At 35.4% G+C, this 23,966-nt stretch overlaps 1 protein-coding gene across 4 annotated transcripts in view; it reads left to right on the top strand.

The window, feature by feature from the left end:
• Nucleotides 1-23,966, top strand: part of LOC145688540 (uncharacterized) — a 573,543-nt gene that overhangs the window by 13,422 nt on the left and 536,155 nt on the right. For all 4 annotated transcript variants that reach the window (XM_081762921.1, XM_081762923.1, XM_081762925.1 and 1 more), the window contains exon 2: nt 18,965-19,010. The gene's annotated coding sequence lies outside the window, so the exon portion shown is untranslated. The remainder of the gene's footprint in view (nt 1-18,964; nt 19,011-23,966) is intronic.

The raw sequence follows: 23,966 nt of genomic DNA, 5'->3' as shown, positions 1-23,966 counted from the left end.
ACTATTACAGATGTTAATGCTGCAAATATTTGTTTGATACACTTTATATTGTGTGAGAAATATACATATAACAACTCCACATTTATTTATTTTGTGAGTTAATTAGTCAGTTATCATAGACGTTAACTAACCAAAGTTTAGTTGATCGAGCGTTGCTAATATTCGTCTATTTTCATAATAGTTTGAACAATATCAGCCAATTTTAGCATATTGATTGGTGTCAAAATACAGATGGTTTTAAAGCAAAATGGTTACGATAGAGAATAGCGAAAACAACGTCCCACACATTTGGATTTCTTCCATTCAGACTGTTTGAAAGAGCATAACCATTTTTTCTTCAGATTAATAGTAGTTATAGTGCATGCTATTTTAAACCAAGATTGCTATGATTATGGTCACATCCTTGGGAATGATATTCTAGCAATTGCTTCATATAGTATGGCGCAAAACGTACCTACTAATTTCAAAGAACTAATCTCTCCAACTAAATTACAAAATTTGGGGAAGCATTTGCGTCAATTTATGTCTGCACGATGATTTGTAAATCCGTTCATCAAGGCCGATGTTTTTTATTTTAAAGTCAGTTATAGAACATGCAACTTTTACCATTACAGCCATGATACAGATGTTCTTCACAAAGCCATGCTTAATTTTAAAATAAGATTGTCTATTATCATTTAACGAAAAAAAAATGATGTAATATAAATGTCAGAATGGAAGTCGTAACTAAAATCTAAATGAAAATGTTATATGTTTTCATTCAGTAGTTATACAATTTAAGTTGGTAGCTAGATTTTTCGCTGCCTTGCATATTAGTTTTAATTCCTCCAAATGTATGTTGTGGTACAATGGCCAAAGTTGCACGTTGATTGTTCATGTAATAATTATTTTTGTATGCATGCAGTATCTATAGTGTTATTTTTAAATATATGCTTATAATTGGTCACGAGCTTCATTACAAATGGTCGAGTGCTGTCTCAATTGTTATTATTAACAGCCGTTATCTCTGCTTACACCTGTCAATAGATTAGTTATAGCTTCATAAATTAAACTTTGAACACTTCTAACAACGATAATGCAGATGAATTTGGTGCGTGATGTATATGGTCAATCGTTTTCTTGAGAAACAGTGACCTAAAAACGGTTCAACACATGATCATTATTAGTTGGAGTTATCCACGAGACGAGACATCGTTTTCGTGACGAGTTCCGAGACAAGACAGAACTCCTGCAATAGAAACAAATACCGGTACATTCTCAAAACGAGATAGGCTCTACTCGTGTCTTGAAGACAAGCTTAGCATTGCATTCTTCGAAGTATTTAAAGGTAGTATGACCAAACTTTGAACTATTATAATATCTAGGTAGTTATAGTGAAGTGCAGTGAGATAATAATGATTGCATATGTTGTTTAACCCATTACAAACTCTGGGGGCAAACTTAAAATGTTTAACAGGTTATAGTTCTGTAATCGTAATAATGTTGCAAGATGATTTGGAATATGGTTTTCAAATAACAAAATAACAATAATACGCGGGATATTTGGGAAAATATTCAACATTCAACTACCAGCAACGCAGCAGTCAGCAATCTTATTTATTTAGAAACAGCGTGGAAGAATAGGGCAGTGATTGACGAACAACCCTTTCCTTTGTTTTGTTTATAACACTTGCAGCTGTCAGACACCAGCTTTGCTTAAACGTACAAGAGGAATATCTACTCTGAACTCCAGTTAATATAGCATCGTCTCTTTAAGCATGCTTTTCCGACAATAACATGAGCTCTTATTCTGGAGCCTGGATCGATTGTGTTATCTTCTAATCGAGCTCTCTTGAAGGAATAATAGTGTGATTCGAAGCGGGTCTTACCTGATGGTCTGCTTACCATTCAATTGCACCGAATTCAAGTTTTAGGCATGGTTCAGAATTCACGGTAATATTAGGTCTTGTCCTTCATAACCTCGGTGTTAATAAGGACGCAAAATTAAAAATACCTCAATTCTTATTTTTGAAAATTTAACAAATTTTTAAAGTTGTCCATGAATATCACGCCAGTGCATTTTTATTGCTATATAATTGTGAAAAAAAAAGAAAACAAACACAAATAAAGAAAATCAAAACATCTGAGTTGACATAAAACCGTAACCTTTACTTCTCCAAATGTTGAACGTCTTATACTAATGAAAACAAACGAGTGCAGTTTATATTTCTCATACGAGAAACACTTTCTTATTCTAGTCAACTGTCATTATTTTCTGATAGGACTTGAGTCGGAAGAATTGAATAGTCTTATCGAAACGTTCTGAGCTCTCAAGAGCCAATAAGAAAATGCAGAATTCATTTCGTTGTTTCCTCTGTGAGACTTCGAATTCAATTCGTTCTTCTACATATTTTATGCCAAGAATATTACCGTTACCAAAGAGAATAGAATTTCTTAGCCGCTTTGATGACGATCGTTATTGATCGTCTTTCTTTTCGAAGCCAGCCGAGACGCAAGTATGTGTGTTTTACTATTTAAAAATGCAAAACCGACTTGTGGTAAATAACTTCAAAAATGAATCATTACAATACATTTGTTATTACATATTGATTTTGCTTTTCTGAATATTGTGTCTAAAGACGCAATCGTTGAAATGCTTTCTTTTCTCGAAGTAGCAAAATATGGTTTCAAAAGCTGTTCATCAAAAAGTTAAACAACATCTCAATGCATTTTCTTATATGCTGGTATATACAATTTCAGGCCACAGCAGTAAAATAAATAAGAAGCCAGTAACAAAATAGTACACAATTTGAATGGAAATGGAACAATATTGAGGAATTGCAGAGAAATAGCATTTTGTTTAACGCTGTCAACAATAACTTACTTGAATTAGAAAGAAAATACGCAAGTGGTAGAGCTTATGTTTGAAGAAATTAACTTCTTCGTGTTCTTTAACATATATAATGAATCAGCTTATGATTGTACTTTATACAATTAATGCTAAGATGCTTCCAATGTTCAATATGCGTAAATATGTTTAATTAGGCATTGTGAATCAACCTCCTAAGAACATAACAATATTTGTTCTCAAGAGGCAACCACAAGTGGCAATCAGAGAAAATATTATGTTCAGTACTTAATAGCTGGCAAGCACCTAAAATCTTTTGTTGGGAGGAGTCCAATACTACAAAAATCTACGTCTATATAGTATTGAATTGATATTATTCTGCACTCAAAAAGACGATAAGCAATTTAAAACACTTCCACGTATATTTTCAGAAAAAAAGTTAGAGAACTAAATCGTTTTTGTAAGAGAAAAAAATACAAATGAAGTGTAAGGTTACATCAATCATTTCCGCGTTAAACAAATATAGTTTTATTGAGAAAGTGTACAAATTGTGTATTGAGTTCGGAAGTTTTGGGGGTCTGGACCAGGTGGACCCCGGTGCGTGCGCCCTTACCTAATAGTAACTGTGAATAAGAACAACATCCAGTATTTTGTGCTTAGGAAATTCCTACAGAAAGAAACACGGGAACTACTGGTTCCAGAAATACTAATAGAAAATTGCACTTTGATAGACTTTGCACAGAAGACTGACAAACTTGCTGTGAGCACACACGCTCCGACATATTATATCTTGTTTTTAGACCTATCTTTGAGGTGAGCTGACGATGTCGTCAGAAAACACTAATAAGATATAGAATTCTCAAGTATTTCTTAATATAATTTACTCTGATTCGGTATTTGCATACATAAATCAAGTTTTCGACAAATCATATAGACCAGTGGTTCTCTAACTTGTTCTTACAGCGACCCACATTAAATAATAAAAAGGTATTCTGTGGCCCACCTACTTTAATTCAAATACACATTCACATTCTACGTAATAGTAGTGTATTTCAAAGCAATTAAATTTTGTAAATCATATCTATAATTTATTTTCTTTCCTAGACTAAAAATTAGGAAAAATATACATGATATACAAAAAGTTATGGTATATCAAAATATTTGTACTGCTGTTCATCATGAGACGCATGCGATGCATGCACTTGTTTTCGATATTTATTAATAACTGCATTGATATTCACGCCGATTCGAGTTACTTTCAGCCGCAAGGAATTGCACACTTGCAGTCGGTTTCTGTGTTTAGTCTTTATACCCACGATTGCTGAAGACCCAGCTTCAAATAAATAGGAAGAACTAAATTGGAGTAGGACTTTCAAAGCTTCAGTAGAAAGTTGTGGATAGGTTTGCTGAACGGACAGCCAAAACAGTGCGAGCTTCTTGGGGTTGAAATTCGTCTGAAGTGAGACATCTTGTGATAGGACGATTAGTTTTTCATCAGCCTTGACTGATATTTAAGTTGAAATGCCACTGACAAATAGGTTTGCAATCCACTTCTGTTGCTTACATTTTTCCTTATCTTCAAGAAAGTAACATTCAAAATATTCTTACAATGCCTCCAAATGTGCGGGTATTCCAGAAATTACGGGATCGTCTGGATTCACTTATTTTTCGATTACGAATGTTTCAAATGTTTAGAAAGTCATAATTGCTGTTTTCAATGTTACTCTTCTACAAGACTTCTCCAGGAAATTAAAGAACATTGAATTACTCATTTTAAAAATATAATATATTTTGCTTTTACAAACATTAAATTTCAAAATTTGCTATCAGGAGGTACAAGGAGACAGCTGTATTTATTCCAGTTAGTTCAATAACAGTCCATATGAAAGATTAACAAGAAATTTATTTTGGAATGTTGTAAACACCCCGAGCGACCACGAATGTTACAAAGTTAAGATCGATGCTTATTTTAATAAAGCAAAATTTAGTTGGTTTATTTTATCGTACTGTAATGTAAATTTTTGGACACAGTGGCCATGTTGGTAGGGGAATATCAGTCGCTGATGATAGAGCAAGTGTAACGTAAATTTCTTTTTCAATAACTTTATCTATTATATGAAATTATACGCATGCGTATAGATGGTTAGTGTTTCCATGGAGAGAGCTAACACTACTTCCGACGCAATGCCCTTCCCTGTGACAGAGTTTGACTCACCCACTTTCTTTCCATCCTAACCCAGCATCTCTACTGACTATACAATAGGGCAGGGCTTTGAGTAACCACTTACTCTACAACTGATTAACAAATGCTTCCAATTTTCATTTTCTGAATAGTACTTTACAACATGTTTCTCCATCAAAATAAAATTTTCATAATTGAAAGGAAAAGCTTCTCGCGACCCACCAAAAGCAACACGCAACCCATCAATGGGTCGCGACCCACACTTTGAGAAACACTGATATAGACAATTATAAGTGATCAAATTTCGAAACCTGTAATATGTAAATATTTAAATCAGTGATATATATTCAGTAGATTGATTTGTATTTACTTCCTCCGTCAGCAACGGAGCCATGTAGAACGATAACTACTGTTTAAAGTACACTCTGAACCAGCGTTTGATGATTTTTAGCGGGAACTGAATACAGGATCTCCTGCATCAAAATAATACGCGACAGCAATTAGACTGTGAAAATGAAATGCAATTTTCCAGTTTAACGTCCCATGATTATATCCGTTAGGCTAACAGAGACAGATGATTAAGGCAAGTGAAATTAGAATATGGAAGAAAACGGAGGCACCCCGAGAAAAAACACCACAATCACACTTGGCTGGGGATAGAACCAGGAGCACCATGCATCAGAGGTAAACCACTGAGCTACCATGCCCCCTCCCCCGAAACTAGGTTCTGGGATTTAAAGGTATTTGGCTATTAGAACACCCACTGAATATCTGACATATTATGATACAAATTTGAAATATTGCTGGTCATTGTGAAATGCTTATTAAGTAAATAAACTAGAGTGATAATGATGTGGTTGCATGTATTATGCCTATAAATGCATTAGGAGATGTTTCAATCAGTATCAAAGTATATTTTGTTAGTACGCAGTAATTATTATGCACTTTTTGTACCGCGGATTTATGAATCACACAAACATACTGTACATATGGCATAAACAGCCACACGCAAAGTTAATTCGAGAAAAAAAAAATCCACTCGGTCGAAAAAGTGTAACAGCTTTTTCAGGCCAGCCACCTTGAATGATGTTTCGCTGGGTTTTCCTCATTCATACCAGGTAAATGCCGGGGTGGTACCTGACTTATAGGTCACAGACCGCTTCTTTCCTTCTCCAATCCTTTCTTCCTTCCCTTTCCCCGGATAGTGTGCTCGCCGAGGGACGTCATCCCTCAAACGTAACGGGCTAAATGGCCATAAGATGCCGAGAGCCCAGAAATCTAAATCCTAAATCCTAACTCGAAAAAAAAATCGGTTCTTGTTTGGGTTAACTATCTTGATAACTTATATTACCAGAACGAAAATGCACCTTAGTAGTCAATTTTAGAACTTAAACAAGTAAATTGTTTTGCAGAAATAACAAGAGGAAAAGGGGCACTCAAATATTGTAAGGGCTCAGCCTTCTCAACCTCAATATTGGGGTACTGAATCGGTTTGAACCATCAGATTTTGGTGGTTTAAAGACTCGGACATTACGGAAGTTAGAGAAGAAACATTTAATGAGCTTACATATGTGTTGGATGAATATTTGAGAAGATAAAATGGGAGGAGGAATTAACAAACGAAGATGTTTTAAAACGAGCAGGAGGAAAGAGAATGCTCTTAACCAGCATCCTTTGTTGAAAGACCAACTGGATTGGACACATCTTGGGAAGAAATTGTCTTTTCCATACCGCCATAGAGGGAAAGATGGAAGGAAAGAGAGGTGTAGGAAGAAACAGAACACGACTCATCGATGATTTGAGAAATATTAAAACATATTGGGAGTTAAAGGAGGAAGCTGCAGATCGAGAAAAGTGACAGGAAGAGACCTTAACCTAAGAAAGGAGTATTTCCTGTTAATCCCAGAACCTGCCAACAATCCGAATGCTTAATAATAATAATAATAATAATAATAATAATAATAATAATAATAATAATAATAATAATAATAATAATAATATGAAATACACATGTTAATATGACTACGATACATACTGAAAAGCCGATTTTCCGAGTATATATAAATATAGGAAAAATTATATACCCATCGCTGTGAATATGATTCTATATAACCCAATTGGTTTTCTGGCTAGCGCATGCGCCTTTGATAGACGTGGTTCCAGCTTCAATATTATTTTAGGGAGAGAGGACTAAAATTTTAATTTCACTATCATTCACTAACCGTAGTGTAAAGGATATAAGCATGGAACGTTAAATTAAATAATTGTATTTCACTTCATTTGATTTGGTAGCAATTTAGGCTTTTTTGTAACATATTAGACCGTATTTCCATTAAATTTTGCGTAACAAAACACGTTATATACTCGCATTACTTACTTATAAATCATGGTCAAAATGTAGGTATTTCTCGGTATCGTGTAAATGTGCGATGTTGACACAGCATGCTGTCAAGGCTGGTGGCTTGTAAATGCTTCAAATTAATTTCAGTACCTTGTGTGATACGCAAATTCTCTTAATACTCAGAAAAAAAATATTTTATTTTTCCCTGTGACTAGCCAATGGCATTTGTCCTTTTTTGGTCACAAACAACGTTACCTTTCCATCTCTTTCTCTCTCTTTCATAACTAAATAAATATGTTGCTAGTAACAAAGCATTGAATTAAAAGAAAACTTAGTTTCATTTAATTTTTCTAGTGCTAGTTGTGAGTTAAACATGTCACGCTTTCAAGTATTTTTATCGTGTGGCTTTTTTTCTTGAACTAGGAAACTTGTAATATTGTAAAAAAAAAAAAAAAAAAAATCAGAAGGCAAAGTTAATGCAGAAAGCGACATTCATATTTGTGTTGCTCTTTTACTGTACTCCTGAAGCTTAATAAAAAAAGGTATGCTCTTCATTAAAAAAAAAGAGTCTTACTGCTCACATGCACGTGGTCTACGAAAGAACATCATCACACACACATACATACTATGTATATATATATATATATATATATATATATATATATATATATATATATATATATATATATATATGTATATATATATATATATATATATATATATATATATATATATATAGAGAGAGAGAGAGAGAGAGAGAGAGAGAGGTGTTTTTTTGGGGGGGATACGCGTACCCTTAAACTTTGCGATGGACTCACTCCATATAATTGAGATTGTAAAATTTGGAGATTTAGGAAGAAAGCACTTACTCATGGTTTCCACTGACCTAAAAGGAATAAAGAATAAAAACTAGAATCTTAGAAAAGTCAGGAAATTTCATGAAAATTTGAAAAAAGTTAGAGTATTTTAAATATAGGTTTTTACGTATCGGAACCCATTTCTCATTTCTTATACGGTTATTTAGTAGGGTATTTTATGAAATAAACTAGTTTGTTGTGCAGTACTTCTCTAATTACACACCTACTCTATGCATGTACAGTTTGCATAAGTGTGAAAATCATACCTAGTATGGTATGGGGCCTCCTTTTGCGTCCAAAACAGCTTGGATCTGACTTGGAATGGACGTATACAGCTCCTAAATCATGGTGTGTGGAATTTTGTACCATTGTTTTTCCAAAACATGTTCCAGTTCCTTAAGGAATGCTGGTGGAAGGTAATGAGACCGAACACGCCTTTCTAACTCAGACCACAATGGCTGAATGATGTTCAGATCTGGTGATTGTGGGACCCAGGGGAAGTGTGATAGTTTCTGGTCATGCTCTTCAAACCATGATTTCATCGTTTTTGCAGCGTGACAGGGTGCCAAGTCATCTTGGTAGATGTCATCAACATCAGAGAACAATATTTGGGCCATGGGTAGAACCTGGTCCCCCAAAATGGCCTCATACGCCTTAGCATTCATCCTTCCATGATGGGACCTGCGGAAAACCACGATATAACTGCCCATACTGTAACAGAACCACACCCATGCTTTACAATTGGGAGCAGACAGTCTATATCATAGGCCTGCGACGGTGTTCTCCATACGTAAACACGACCGGTTGTTGGAAACAATGTGAAGGTCGATTCATCGGATCACATTACGTGTTTCCACGGCTCATGAGTCCACGCCTTGTGGTCCTTGCACCACTGGATACGCCACTTCGCATTTACTGCTGTGACCAGGGTTTGGCGACAGTGGCTCTGCCACGAATTTTCATTTTATGAAGTTCCCGCCGCACTTATTTCCATGAAACTGGGTTCTGTATGCCTGAATTGAGTTCAGACATAATTTTCATTGCAGTGGTTTTCTATTTAGGTGCTACAATCCGTTTTAATGCCCTCCGGTCCCTATCTGACAGGATTGTCTTTCAACCACTGTTGTACTTTGCAGACGTCGTTTGCCCATGAATTGTGTATGCCCTCGTGACATTGAATACAGTGCCTTTCGATACCCCCACAATGTTCGCCACTGTTGCCACTGAAGCTCCAACCAGACGGGCACCAACGATCCTGCCACTTTAGATGTCTGTCAGGTCGCTCATTTTACCGCACCACTTTCACACCACGACTCTCACAGGTGAACGGGTTACTGCTGACGGAAGAGGAAGGCCCACATGACACATTGAAAAAAAAAAACGATCGGCAACCGCAACACGTGTTGTATAGTGGAGGGCTAAACTTACGTGTCCTGTATGAAGTGTTTTTTTTAGATTTTTTTTTGTCTATCCCCTGTACATGCATAGTAGAGGGGCACACTGTTGGCAAATAATAATAATAATAATAATAATAATAATAATAATAATAAATTTTTATATATATATATATTACATTTTGCAAATCGTACCTTGAAAAAGTCAGGGAATTCGTGGTCGCCAAATAAGTGGGAAATCTGCGATGTTAAAATCAAGACTAAACACAATTACAGTTCAAGCGTTTATACATATATATTCGTTTTAGAATAATCCTCATTATCTTGTTTAGCAGCACTGTTCTTCGTAGCACTTGCTTATTTCTAGCGATGTAGTATAGTAACCGTTTTGCAATGAACAGATCAAGCAGGACATTTTTCCGCCAATATATTTTGTTCATTTCTTTCCGTTGGCTCCAAACATATCAGCTACATAATGGAACTTACACTAGTTATGTTTTGCATTGACCTAGTATAATGAGAGAGAGAGAGAGAATTGCATTAAAACAGTTTTTTAAAAAAAAAAAAAAGTTTCTGGAAAATACATGTTTAAAAGGGAAACGGGTCGAAAATAATCTTAAGTAAGAAAGGGAAACGCCTTTACATTAACATAAAAGTGACATATACACCGGACTGTGCTTTGTTTACTTAGCAGACGTATTGTTTAGAAATGTAAATTTTAGATCCTTGCACTTAGGTAAAGAGCAGAAATGACAAAATTACTCAACTCATTCATTGGTTATGCGCCCTTCTACGTGTTGGTTACAAATGCAAAAGTATAAACTGACTGTATCGCCAAACTATATTTTAGGAAAAGATCAATATATTATGTGGTAAAAACAGAGAGAATCACGCTTGATTGGCTGAGGTTTAATGGAGACGTCAGCAGTGAGGAAGAGAATCACGCGAAATATTTCCATTTATGGAATATGTATAGACACACTTACCCGTTAAAATATTAAACTATGGGTTCCTATAATGAACTCGGTCGTGATAATTGATCAAGCTTTCAGTTGCAAAACAGAATTTAAAAAAAAAAACGTATGCATGTATTGGATATGTGCTTAGATATTCGCCATAAGGTCACCGTTACCCATTAATATGTTAACGGATTGAAATGAAAATGAAATGAAATTTTAAGTTTTACGTCTAAGAGATATGCCGGTTAGGCTAAAGGAAACGGTGATAATGAGAGATGAATGAAATGGTGTAATAAAGAAAGTGGGGGGAAACGGGACAACCCCGAGAAGACCCACGAGCACGGTGTTTGTCCACTACAAAGTCCACACGGCGCGAGCTGGAATCGAACCACGGACTCTAAGCACCGGAGGTGAACGCTCTGCCACTGAGCATTCGCGCCTCCTTTGTTAACGGATTGACTCCATTAACAAACTTCTTCGAGATAATTGCTCTATCTATTCGTTGCAACCGCTTACATATATGGGGAATGGGCTAAAAATAACAATCATTAACCGTTTGGGGATCCTATGGTGCAATTTTGTACCATACGCGCTTTTCATGGTAAATTGCGTTATTTCTCTTCTATTTGCGCTTTTTCGTCCATTTTTTTTTCAAATCCAGAGACCTTGTAGAAGACATTACGTATGGTTTCAGACCGTCCTACGTCCAGGTATAGGAGGTGATGACGTCATAAGTCAAAAATTTCTTTTCTCATTTTCTAAGCCTATGTTCAATATTTTTTGGCGGGCTTATTTTTCTACGTAGAAGATTGAAATTTTGCACAAGCATTCAGTCCACCGAGTAGTATTTACCAGATTTTTTGTTCCGATGTCAGTGCTAAAACAGTGGGGGAACCAGACGGGCAAAGGGGTAAAAAAAAGGGATTTTTTACCCCCAAAATCCCGTTTTTCGTCATTTTCCCGCCTTACGTACATGATAGGACCACGTGAGTCATACCGTCTGAAAGGCTGTTCCATTCTGAAGAGCACAACGGTCGAATTATTATCCTAGGGTAATTAGGGATGTATCAGGGAATTTTTAAAAAATATACTTCTATATAGGGAAAAATGGGGCATTGTGGGTATATATATATTTTTGGCGGGCTTATTTTTGGACGTAGAAGATTGAAATTTTGCACAAACATTCAGTCCACCGAGTAGTATTTACCAGATTTTTTGTTCTGATGTCAGTGTTAAAACAGGGGGGGGGGAACCAGAGGAGCAAATGGTTAAAAAATATATTTTTACCCCAAAAATCCCGTTTTTCGCCATTTTCCCGCCTCACATACATGATAGGACCACGTGAGTCATACCGTCTGAAAGGCAGTTCCATTCTGAAGAGAACGACGGTCTAGGGTAATTAGGGCCGTCTCAGTGAATTTTTATCCAAATATACTTCTGTATAGGGTAAAAGTGGGGCATGGCAGGGAATTTTTTTTCTGGCGGGCCTATTTTTTCACGTAGAAGATTGAAATTTTGCACAAACATTCAGTCCACCGAGTAGTATTTACCAGAAGTTTCTTTTCCGATTTCTGCGTAAAAACAGGGGGTCCAGAGGGGCAAAAGTTGAAAAAAGGGATTTTTAGACCCAAAAATCCCTTTCTTCGGGATTTTCCCCCTTTACATACATGATAGAGACACGTGAGTCATACCGTCTGAAAGGAAGTTCTGTTCTGAAGAGAATGATGGGCGAAACATGACCCTAGGATAATTAGGGATGTCTCAGGATTTTTTTCCCTGAGATCATGGTGTTTTGCGGTCGTTTTGGGCATGGTGGGAATTCCTGATAAAATATCTCTCGCCCTTACTATTCAAGATAGAAACTTGAAATTTGGTACACACGTTTAGTTCGCCAAGTACTATTCATGAGATTTTTTGGATCTCTACGTTCACACAGGGAAGGCAGGGGGGCTCAAAGTTGGACCAAAAAATTGTCCATCAAAATTTTCCCTTTGGCATTAATTTCCCCTCTCCTGGTATATGGTATGGGCATGAAAGTAATACCATTTGAAAGCCTGCTCTATTCTCTGGCCTAGGATAAATAGTGACGATGCAGTAGCTGCTTGACTGAAAGTCTAAAAAAATAGCCCAAAATGCCAGGATCTGGAAAGGGTTAAAGTCGCCATTACCCGATAATACTTTAACGGTTTGACTTCAGTACCCAACCTGACCGAGTTAATTGTTTTAGCTACATGTTGCAAATGCAGAAAAAAAAACACATATGCGAGATATTGGCTATATAAAACAACCATTCGAGTAGTCGTTATTCGTTAATATGGTAACGCGTTAGCTTCACAAGAGAAATTTGGCCGACATAATCGCTTTCGAAACAAAAACATAAATAAGCAATTCATTCTCATGCATGAAATATGGATATAGTCGCCGTTATTCGTTACACGTTAATCCGTTATCTAATGGATTCCATTTTCGAACTTCGCCGAGGTAATTGTTCTAACTATCTATTACATAAAAAAAATCTGTTAACGGATTCACTCCATTAACGAATTCGTTCGATATAATCACTTTAGCTATTGTCGTAAAAATGTTCTAAAAATGCTTGCTTAAAAAATGAATATAGGCTAGAGATAACAGTCATTAAACTCGCCGTTACCCGTTAGCATAATTGGCTTCATTAACGGATTGATTTCAGTAGCGTACTCGACCGTGATAATCGTCCTAGCAACCTTATAATAATGAAATATGGGCTACAAATAACCGCCATTAAAGGCATTGTTATCCGTTATTTTGTTAACAAATTAACCTCAATATCGAATTCAACCGAGACTCGATTCAGCCACTTGTTACAAGAAAACGCAGTTTTTTTTTTTTTTTTTTGCATATATGGGATATAGATCGGGACGTTAAAATCGTCATTATCTGCAAATCCGTTAACGGTTGACTCAACTAACGAACGGTCGACAGAATCACTCTATCTGTTGCAAAACAACATAATTTAAAAGCAATGCTGACTATAATGGGCTATCTGTTAAAGTCGTTGTTATCCGCTACCCCGCTAACGGGTTAAGTCTTTTAACATACTTGACAGATATAATCGATCTAGCTAAATGTTGTAGGAAAAAAAAAAACATAATTAGAAAAATACTTGTGGATATTATGTAAGCACTGTTAAAGTAGGCGTTATACATTAGTGAATTATCTCCACTAACAAACTTGACTGAGATAGTTGCTCTAGCTATATGTGGCAAAGAAAACATAATTCAAAAATTTACTTACATCTATGAGGTATGGGCTATAGGCAGCCGCAGTTAAAATTGCCGTTATATCTTAATATGTTACCTGGTTAACTCCATTAACGAATTGGTTTGAGATAATCGCTCTAGGTATATATTGCGAAAAAAATGCGTCCGTTCAAGAGTTATCCTGCGGAGTGACGGACGGATGAACGAAAGAATGGATGGACGGACGATCGTACTAGCAGCACACTCTTATATGTGTTACTGTGTGATCCTAATAAATCTCACTACATGATCCTACATATCTTATTTCTGAGAATGGAGATAATATGCTAGTTTTGAACATATTTTGAAAGATGCCAGACATATTTAAAGTACAAATGTGAAATATAAAAGAAGTAATGCATTTTATTTACCATGCTGGGCCTCTGAGACTTATGCCATGCGTTTGAAGCTTAAGAACAAGTATAAGTTTCATACGTACACCATGTGATGGAGCTTGTATACTTGCAACGTTGAATTCATTGCATTGCATTGGCGTTTCTCTACATGTTTTAACGTTTTTACTCCGTAACGTTAAAATCAGAAGTTATTGACTTATGTCATTTCCAGCTTTAGTAACGAGATTAGAGGAAGATGGAGTTTGTCTTTGCAACGTTTAATTGATTACTGAACATTATTTATCGCTATATATATTACAGTTTTCATTCTATAGCGATCAACATTAAAGCCGGAAGTGGTTGATTTCAGCCACTTCCAGTTTGAACGCAGGGTTAAGATAGAAGATGAGACACATTCTTAGAACACTAGATCGACTCCGGAAGGTCGCTTCTTGCTATCTCTTATCCTTTTTGCTTTGTAGATCAATATTGAAAGCGGAAGTTGTGGGTTTCTATTACTTTCGGCTTTAGTAAAGAGTTACGGATGAATTGCATTCTTGCGATACTTTACCGATTGCAGGAAACCACTTATTTCTATATATTACGATTTTCTTCTCTATAGTGATAAATATAAGAACCGGAAATTGTTGATTTAACCACTTCTGGCTAAGATAACGCATCGAAAACTAACTGGTTCCTAATTTTTGAGCCTCTACATTCTGACTAGATTTGGTGATGATCCAAGTAGTTTTTGAGATTTTAATCATTCTCCACACTCTTTTAATCATTCTTTAGGTTTACGTTCCGGCTCTCAGCGAGAGTGCGCTTACCTCCGGTGCGTGGGGTCCCCGGTTCTATCCCTAGCCAAGTAAGTTTGTGGTGGACAAAATCGTATCTTTGGGTTTTCTCGGAGTACTTCTGTCTCGTTCCACTTTTTCATTCCACCATTTCTTCCGCCATCATTCACTTAATTTAATCATCGTCTCCCTGAGCCTAAAGGATATAATCGTGGACGTTAAACTGAAAGTGTACATTTAATATATTTTCAAGATCCTGCACAAGATGCACTGAGAGAAAATAAGAGAAATAAACTGACTGTCAGACACATACATACATAAAAACATTCATTCAAACATAAATACGGTAAAAAAAAAAAAGAAGGGTTCTTTGCTTCTAGGAAATGTATATGAAATTATTTTAAAATAGATAAAATCTAATCAATAAATGCATTATTTGTGGAACTTCCAATTTAAAGAACTGAGCACTTCGATTCGAACAGAAACGAAATGAACATTATCATGGTGGCAACAAGAATAATACTCGTAGCAGCAACAATATTAGCATTAATGGATGCAACAATAGTAGCATTGACTATAGCAATAATAATAGCACGGTGGCACGTACCACAATAACCAATGCAATTATATATTCCTAGGAGCTTATGCAAGGCATAAACGTAACGCGTGGCTCAGGAGGAGTGGAACCGTTGCTCGAGGCCAGACTAAAGAATAGGGATTTCATGTAATACCCATCTTTAAATATGAAATTCACAAAGAAACTTGCGAGCTCTTCGTTTCGGTTTCAAATGAAAGCTCGTAAGACCCTACTTGTAACTATTGATCAAGCATCCCCAGTTGCAAGACTTACTTTATTTTGTTTGTCTTAATATTGCAATTAAAACAAACTCTTAAAAAAAAGAATGAAGTCAATGGAATATTTAATGATATCAGAACAATTCATCCAATGGAAAGCTCGTTTAATATATATATATATCTTACAAAATTGCCATCGTTTGAAATAGATGCCATAGATATAGCTTTTTCTTTCTCTTTTCTTTTTTACCGATTTCAATGCTATAATTAAAGTAACACCGCATAAATAGTAAGACGATTATTATAGTTCTACTTTATTTTTCTTTTTTTCTTTTTTGTAGATTACTATATAATTCCATATTTAACTAGCTTTCATTATGTAAGAGAACACTCAGCAAGATTGTGAAGTATAGAATATTTGGTTGAAATATCATTTCAATTTATTAGTGCAGTGTTATTTAACTTGTGTTCGTTTCATCTCGTCTCAAAGAAAACCTCTACTGAAGATCTTAAAAATCTGAGAATCACGAGATGAAAAAGCACAGCTCGCAGGCTGCGTTACCTGCAGTATGAGAGTTCAGAAAGTAGTGCTGAAAACCAGAGACAAGATATAAGAGAGTAAAAAAGAAATGCCTCTTTTTAAGAAGAGTAAAAAACGGAGAACAAAGGAAAGCCTCCTCAAGGGTACAAAGAAATATATCAGATACTCTTCTACCTCATGTGAGGGGAAGTGGTGAAGGAAATCTGCCGTGACTTGTTTGAATTTATCACATAGGCCTACACTGTGTTAGAAGAAAAGCAAGTGTTCTCATAGCTTTTTATTCTGTTTCCTTCCTTGGGCTAAATAGTTTGGAAGAAGCTTGCAGTTCGTCCAATCTACCAAGGTCGCCGTGAAACTATGTACAGTAAGTTGGAAGAAAGAGTTGATGACTCTGCTCCTTTTTTGTTTTGTGATGCTGAGCGACTGAATCACCATCAGACACCTGCAAATTGATTGAAGCAAGCTCGTTTTCTTTTGAATATTTATTTCTGGCCTTCAGACAGTAAACAATATTAAAAAGCAGTAATGAAACAATGAAGCAGAATTGTTTCTAACAGTAGATGAGGGAATACAATTGTGTAGTGTAGTGCAATTACTCTTTCGTCCTCATTGTACTCTTGTTTGGTACCTTATGGTAAATGTTCTTGGATGTCCGACTGTGACTGAGGATCATTCTTATTGATATTTTGACTACCGACCATAACTGTGAATATTTTTCAGACCAGTGAACCATGTCTGCAGAAACATCGTACGAGTTTCTGCGTTATAATCCAAACTGAATCAAACTTAACAGTTGCATACAATTTTGTATATCTCAAACAACAAAACAACAGATATCGTTATTTTCTCTGTAAGTTGGCATTTCAGGTCAACAATCTAGGGTCATCCACACAGACGAATTCTCGTAAGGCTAAGAGATAATCTTGAATATAGTAAAATCAAATTTGGAAGAAATAACATTATCTTGTTATTATTGGTCTAACAAGTATTGACGCTACTGCTTCCAATATATGTATTCTAATATCATACCACTTTTATTTATTTAGTTAGTTTTACTGTAGACAATGAAATCAAATAGATATTGTTGCAACAATCTACTGCTAACGGGAAAAGGGGTATAGAAGATATGATATGATGTATGTTGTCGAATTATGTCACATGTATGATTGGCAATATATATATATATATATATATGCGTGTGTGTGTGTGTGAGTTATGTAGTTGCAAAACGTATTATATATATATATATATATATATATATATATATTTATTTATTTTATTTTATTGGATCAAAAGATCCAATATATTTTAGGCAAAAATTCTATTGTATTCCTTATATCTGGAGAACTACATATAGTGTAGCCAAACCAAAACTATCATTTAAATCAGTGTGATATGCTTATTCTGTATATATATATATATATATATATATATATATATATATATATATATATATATATATATATATATATATATATATATATACGAAAACTCGATTTGGGGGCCGTACAAAAATTCTGTGGCACCTGATCCAAAACAAAAATTCAATATATTTCATTCAATCAAACATTTTCTTGTACGCCCATATCTCGAGAACTGCATATAGTGTAGCCAAACGAAAATTATAATTTAACTCAGTATGATGTGCTTATTCCGTAAAAGGTACGAAAACTGGTTTTACGGGCCTTTCCAAATTTTTGTGATCAAAAACTAATTATTAGCCAAGATCGTAACCTTTTGATGCATTTTTTATCATTCCTAAAATTCTTGGCCAAGATCGCAATCTTTTGGTGCATTTTTTTTTGGATCGTTCCTAAAATTATTGGCTATGAATTATTCCTAAAATTTTTGTTTTATTTTATTTGAAAATTTGGAAGATATTGATTATATGTGGTTAAGTGTCCGTTAACCTTAAATGAACATTCAAATAACCCCAGTTAAACCAAACATATCTTAAGTATTCCAAAACCAGAAAAAAAGTACATTTATTTTACATAATGTTCATAATATCACCCTTCCATTATAGAATAAAATACATTCTGCTAGAACAAAGTATACATCTTAATGTTATAACTGCAGAGCCTATTGTCTCAATCAGGTAAAAAATAAATTTATTTTAAGAAAATATTAGTGATTTACATTTTATGAGTTATTCGAAGTAATATTTTATTGATTTTCCGGGTTCGTCTTCCAATGCAGTTGACACGTTCTCAATGGGACAACTCATATAATTATGTTTGGAAGAACTTGGCTGAAATGTTAAATAAGTATTCTACGGAATAACTTTTTAGAGCTTCAGTGAAAGTAACAATTCTCTATAAATTTGAAGTGCAGAAAATAATATGTACTTGCTTTTTCTGTTGAGCATCGTATTCTGAAAACTTAGATTTGTTTAAATGCAGTCTGCCAAGCTCATTTTTTTTCTTTTTCTAGTGTTTTATTTATACCTCAAAGGAAATGATAAGTTTATTTTTCTTACACGATACAAATTGGAATTTATTATGTATAAGCAAATGTGTTTCTTAGGAATGGGTATGCGTTAAAATTGTATTTTAACCGTTTTATTTTGTTATCTTGTTATATATATTAATACTATTGATCTACTTAGAACTTCTTTCCTTTGAAATTAAATATATGTATATATATACTTCGTTCCAGGATAGCCGTGGGAGATCTCTACATTAGGTTTTCACTTCTTTAGGTGGTAAGTAAGAAACTATTTTCTAGAAACAGATTGGAATATAATTTGTATTTCATTAAGATTCTGTGCGAATATGAAGTGTTAGCACGAGTCTAGATCTGCATTGAACAAGGCTTCGCAATCTTCATGGCAAAGAATACTCGTGTTTTGAATACTGAAGTAGGTTGAAATCTAATAAGAAAGTTTTCTTCTTTAGAAAAAAAAAGGAAGGAAAATAAATAAAGGAGAGGAAAGAAATGAAGTTTAGAGCTCAAACGAACACATTAAGGCAACTAGTAACTGCTCGTTTCTTTCCAGAAAATAGTTGTTTCTTCGTACTGGTTTATTACTTGTTTTAAATAAATAAATTTATTGTGTATGTAATGCGGGCACATTGAAAATGACATTTAAAAAAATGTGTTTGAAACTACACTTTGTAGTGGATACATTTCTTCTATTTTCTTTATTTTAATTTCAGTTTGTGTACTGCTTGAGAATTATAGCCGAGCGTGTACCGTTCATCATATAACTGTATTGTACATATTTCATATTTACTGTATATCTTAAATAATTACCATCTTATTTTATTTTCAAGCAGTAAAGGCAAGACGGCTCAGTAGTAGTGAACTCATCTCTACTGCGATGGGCTTCTGGTTCGATTCCGTACAATGAGAGTTTGAGGCTTACAACATTGTGCCTCTGGGTTTCCTCGAGGTTCTTTCGTTTCTTCCTACATTCTCATTTTACAAATACTTGTATAATCACTCCCTCTCATTAATTAGCCGTCTCGTGTACTCAGGGAATAAAAGTGGGACGTAAAAATGATTTTTGTGTGTGTGTGTGATTCAAACCATTTTCTAAAAAAAGATAATACTTCTGTGAACAATCCTTCGCAACTTTGGCACAGGACACCGGTTACTATTTGATACCAAAATGTTCACCATCTTCTTAGGTATTGATCAACACCAGTATCATCTCTCTATTTCATACGGTTCCCGAGATATAGCTCCTTAAATCTCCCGGAATCGGAATATTTTTGGTCCTTATCTCGGGAACGGTAAGAATGACGCGAAAAATTCCATCACTTCTTTTAGATAGTTTTTGATGCTCGAACGAAGAGCTCAAAATTTTTAAAAAAAGTCGCAGATAACAGAAACACACACACACAGACAGAGAATTCAGTAACAAACTTGTTTAAGTTCGCTGATTAATTTAATGAATAAATATGCGAAACGTGTGCAACGCACAACACATATATATTATTTGGGCTGCATATCTTCTGGGATACGTTGAGCTTTCATAAAACTTATCATCTTTTTTATTATTTTTTATTCCTATATAATTAGCGATGAACGAGAAAATATCCTATGTTTATATTTCTGCTAAAATATGACGTATTATTGTGATACTCACTGTTTCTATGGCATGAAAAACAGTATACCCCTATGTTTCATTGCCAAACATGAATTAAGGCTAAGAAAAAATGTTTTCTAAATATTTAACTCAGTTTCATTCTTAATAAAATTTACTCTAACAAAAAAAAAAAAAAAAAAAACACACTTGAAAAAGAATCATTAAGTTAAAGTATGCTTCATACTTTGTAGTTTACTCAATCCCAATATTAAATTACAGCTGGCATTCGATCGTACTGGAATCTGTAAGAGCAACAAAGTCCAACTTCGAATTCTAAAACTTTAGCCTGTATAATACTTTCAAATTTAGTTGATTTACGAAATGTTTTAGCTTGAAAGAATTGTTTTTCTATTATTATCTTTTGATCTTTTTTTGCTTATTTTATCAAAGGGTATAATTAAGATAACGAAAAAAAAACTTAATTTACTCAATTACATGTTCTCTCCTATGCCTAGTGTGTTGGGGGCGCTGTGGCTCATTAGTAGAGCGTTCACCTCCGGTGCTTGGGGTTCCTGATTGGATCCCAGCTCGCACCGTGTGGACTTTGTTGTGGACAATCACAGTGCTCGTGGGTTTTCTCGGAGTTGTCCCGTTTCCTCCCACTTTTTCATTCCACCATTTTACTCATCTCTCATCATCACCGTCTCCTTGAGCCTAACCGGCATAACCGTGGGACGTAAAACTAAAGATTTCATTTCATTTCTTTCAATGCCTAGTGGCAAGCGCGTGCGTCTCTGGTCCACAAGATACCGGTTTTCTTCTCCATGAGAGAGTCTTGAAATTTGAGCGAATAGCGGTGCTTTTCTGATTCCATCTTAAACTGTAGGCCTACGTCTCATATAGCCTCGTTGCTGGAAAGGAACACTAAAGGCTCCAACGAACCAGTTACAAGTACAATTACAAATCAGGAAAGGCTAATACGTATGTTGGTAAGGTGGTGTTTGATAAACACATCTCTCCCATTATCTGAATTGATATTGTTACACAATGTTGGGCCAACAACAAATGTTATGAATCTCGCTCAGCAATGAAAATGAAATAAAATATTTCAGCTTTACCTCACACGAGTATGGCCTTTCGACTAACAAATAAAGGGTCCAAATGGATGAATCGAGTTGCGGGATGAGACATAGTGTGATAGTGTGTCTTATAGAGGATGTGAAAATATGTGTATGTGCAAAGTTATAGTGGCTGAGCACCATAAGAAACGGAGGGGGAGAGGGTCAAAGTTGGTGGGGATGACCTATGCTATGTTATAAAAGTGCATCAAATAAAGTGTTGAGTCGTAAATATAGTGAAAGATAGACAATACAAACAGTAGTAGTTTCACATATTGGGAAAAGAAGAATGGGCAGAGTAGATCATGAACCACCGCCGCCATTTTGATTTTTTTAAATAGAAGGGTAGTCATGTGATATATAAGTTAGGGTGAGCGTGTTCTCAAAAAAGTCAATTATAAACTTTAGTAATCGTTACCTGTACTTATTTGGAAGATTTAGGATCATATTTACAGTTATTTACAAAAATTTAGGAGAGTGATACTCATATGTTGAAAGTTTGGATTATTACGAAAATACATTCGACTGCAGTAGCCCATTTTTCATCCAGATATCACATGCTACGCTCATCCCAAGTTACTTTTGCTTACGAAGGTGGACAAAGAAAGTTGAGTGAAAATATAGCAAGTTGTGAGAAAGTAGTGGTCTACATACAGTACTTTATAATTGCATTCCAATCTATCAGATTTTATTGTGTTATGGTCTATATTAGTAAATATGCCATTTAGCGAAACGTAACTATATAGACTCCACATTCTTTTCAACCAAAAGCGAAAAACAAGGAGGAAACGGTTCTTCCAGACAGTTCCGAACAGTTCTCTTCGGCACTATATGAAGCAAATCGGAAGTAATGTCATAAATAATAATGCACTAATATGTACCTTGGATATCAAATTTCACTGTTAGTTTTCTTGGCTTGTAGATATGTTTAACTTAAATTTGTTTTCGTGACAATCCAAACTTTCAACATACAAGTATCAGGCTCCTAGATTTTTGTAAAAAGGCCTAACTATAAAGTTGATCCTAAATAGATAATAATCACTCATGATGTATTTCTGCAATATAGCAAAGGTCTTCCCTACCAACTTTGACCCCCTCCCTCTCCGTTTCTTATGGCGCGCAGCCGCTATAACTTTGCACATATACATATTTTCGCATCCTCTATCAGACGCACTATGTCTCATCCCACAACTCGATTCATCCATTTGGACCCTTTACTTGTAAGTGAGACGGATGATTAAGGCATGTGAACGATGATGGAAGAATAGGTCAAATAAGGATGTGGAAGGAGATGAGAATACCATGAGGAAACTCACGGACACAATGCTATCCACCACATATTTACTTGACCCGGTACCGAGCCAGGGATATCAAGCACCAAAGGTAAGTGCTCTGCCACTGAGCAATCGTGATCTTGAATATAGAGTTGAGAAAAAATTCTCATAAAATGTTTCATATGTTTCATGTGGAGTATTATTCTGTACGGGTCAGAAACATGAACATCACGAAAACATGTGAAAGATGACTAAAAGCTTTCGAAATGTGGGTGTTGAGAAGAATGAAGAGAATTAGTTGGATCGAGCGGAGAATGAATAAGAGGGTGTTAGAAATGGTGGAGGAGGAAATAACACTTTTACATATTATAGAGAAGAGGAACAGAAACTGTTTAAGTCATTGGCTGAGAAGAAACTGTATCATGACGAACGTGCTAGAGGATATGGTAGCACGAGAAAGAGGGATGGTGAGAAGTAATCCATATGATAGACGATATCAAAACAGAAAATGTTGTACCTTAAGACGAAGAGGTTAACGGAAGACGTGGAACATGGAAGATTCTCAATTGTTGAAAGTCTCCTGCCAATAGTGATAGAATACATATGATGATGATTATAAATAACAACATAAGCAACAACAACAATATAATAATAATAACACAGGTCTGCAAAAATAAAACAATGCTAATATGTTTCAGTTTAGTTAACTGATTCGTATGTGTTGCGGTACGCTGATTCCAGGAATGGCAAACGTTTTGTGTTGGGACGTCTGGGTTTCCAACAAACTGGTGGTCATTGTTGAACAAAAAATATGAACAGAAATATGCGATTTACAGAAACACCATTAACAGCGTAACACAAATTAATGTGCAGAAACACGCACACACGTGAAGACAAAAAAGTAATACCACCCTCAACCAGATTGCTTGTGAAACCGTCTTTTTTGAAAATAAAAAAGTGAAATGAAATCTTTGAGTTTTACGTCCCACGGTTATGCCGTGTAGGCTAAAGGAGGCGGCGATGATGAGTAATGAAAAAATGGTGGCATGAAGAAATTAGGAGGAAACGAGAGAACCCCGAGAAAACCCACGCACACAGTGTTTGTCCACCACAAAGTTCACTTGGCGGGGGCTGGGATCAAACCCGGGACCCCAAGCACCAGAGGTGAACCCTCAACCACTGAGCCACCGCGGACCCTTTTTGAAAATAAAAAGATCAAACTTCGTTTGGAGCTT

This window comes from Thermobia domestica, chromosome 6 (assembly GCF_964235325.1).
Source record: "Thermobia domestica chromosome 6, izTheDome1.hap1.1, whole genome shotgun sequence".
NCBI lineage: Eukaryota > Metazoa > Arthropoda > Insecta > Zygentoma > Lepismatidae > Thermobia > Thermobia domestica.
This window is presented reverse-complemented; position numbering and strand designations above follow the sequence as displayed.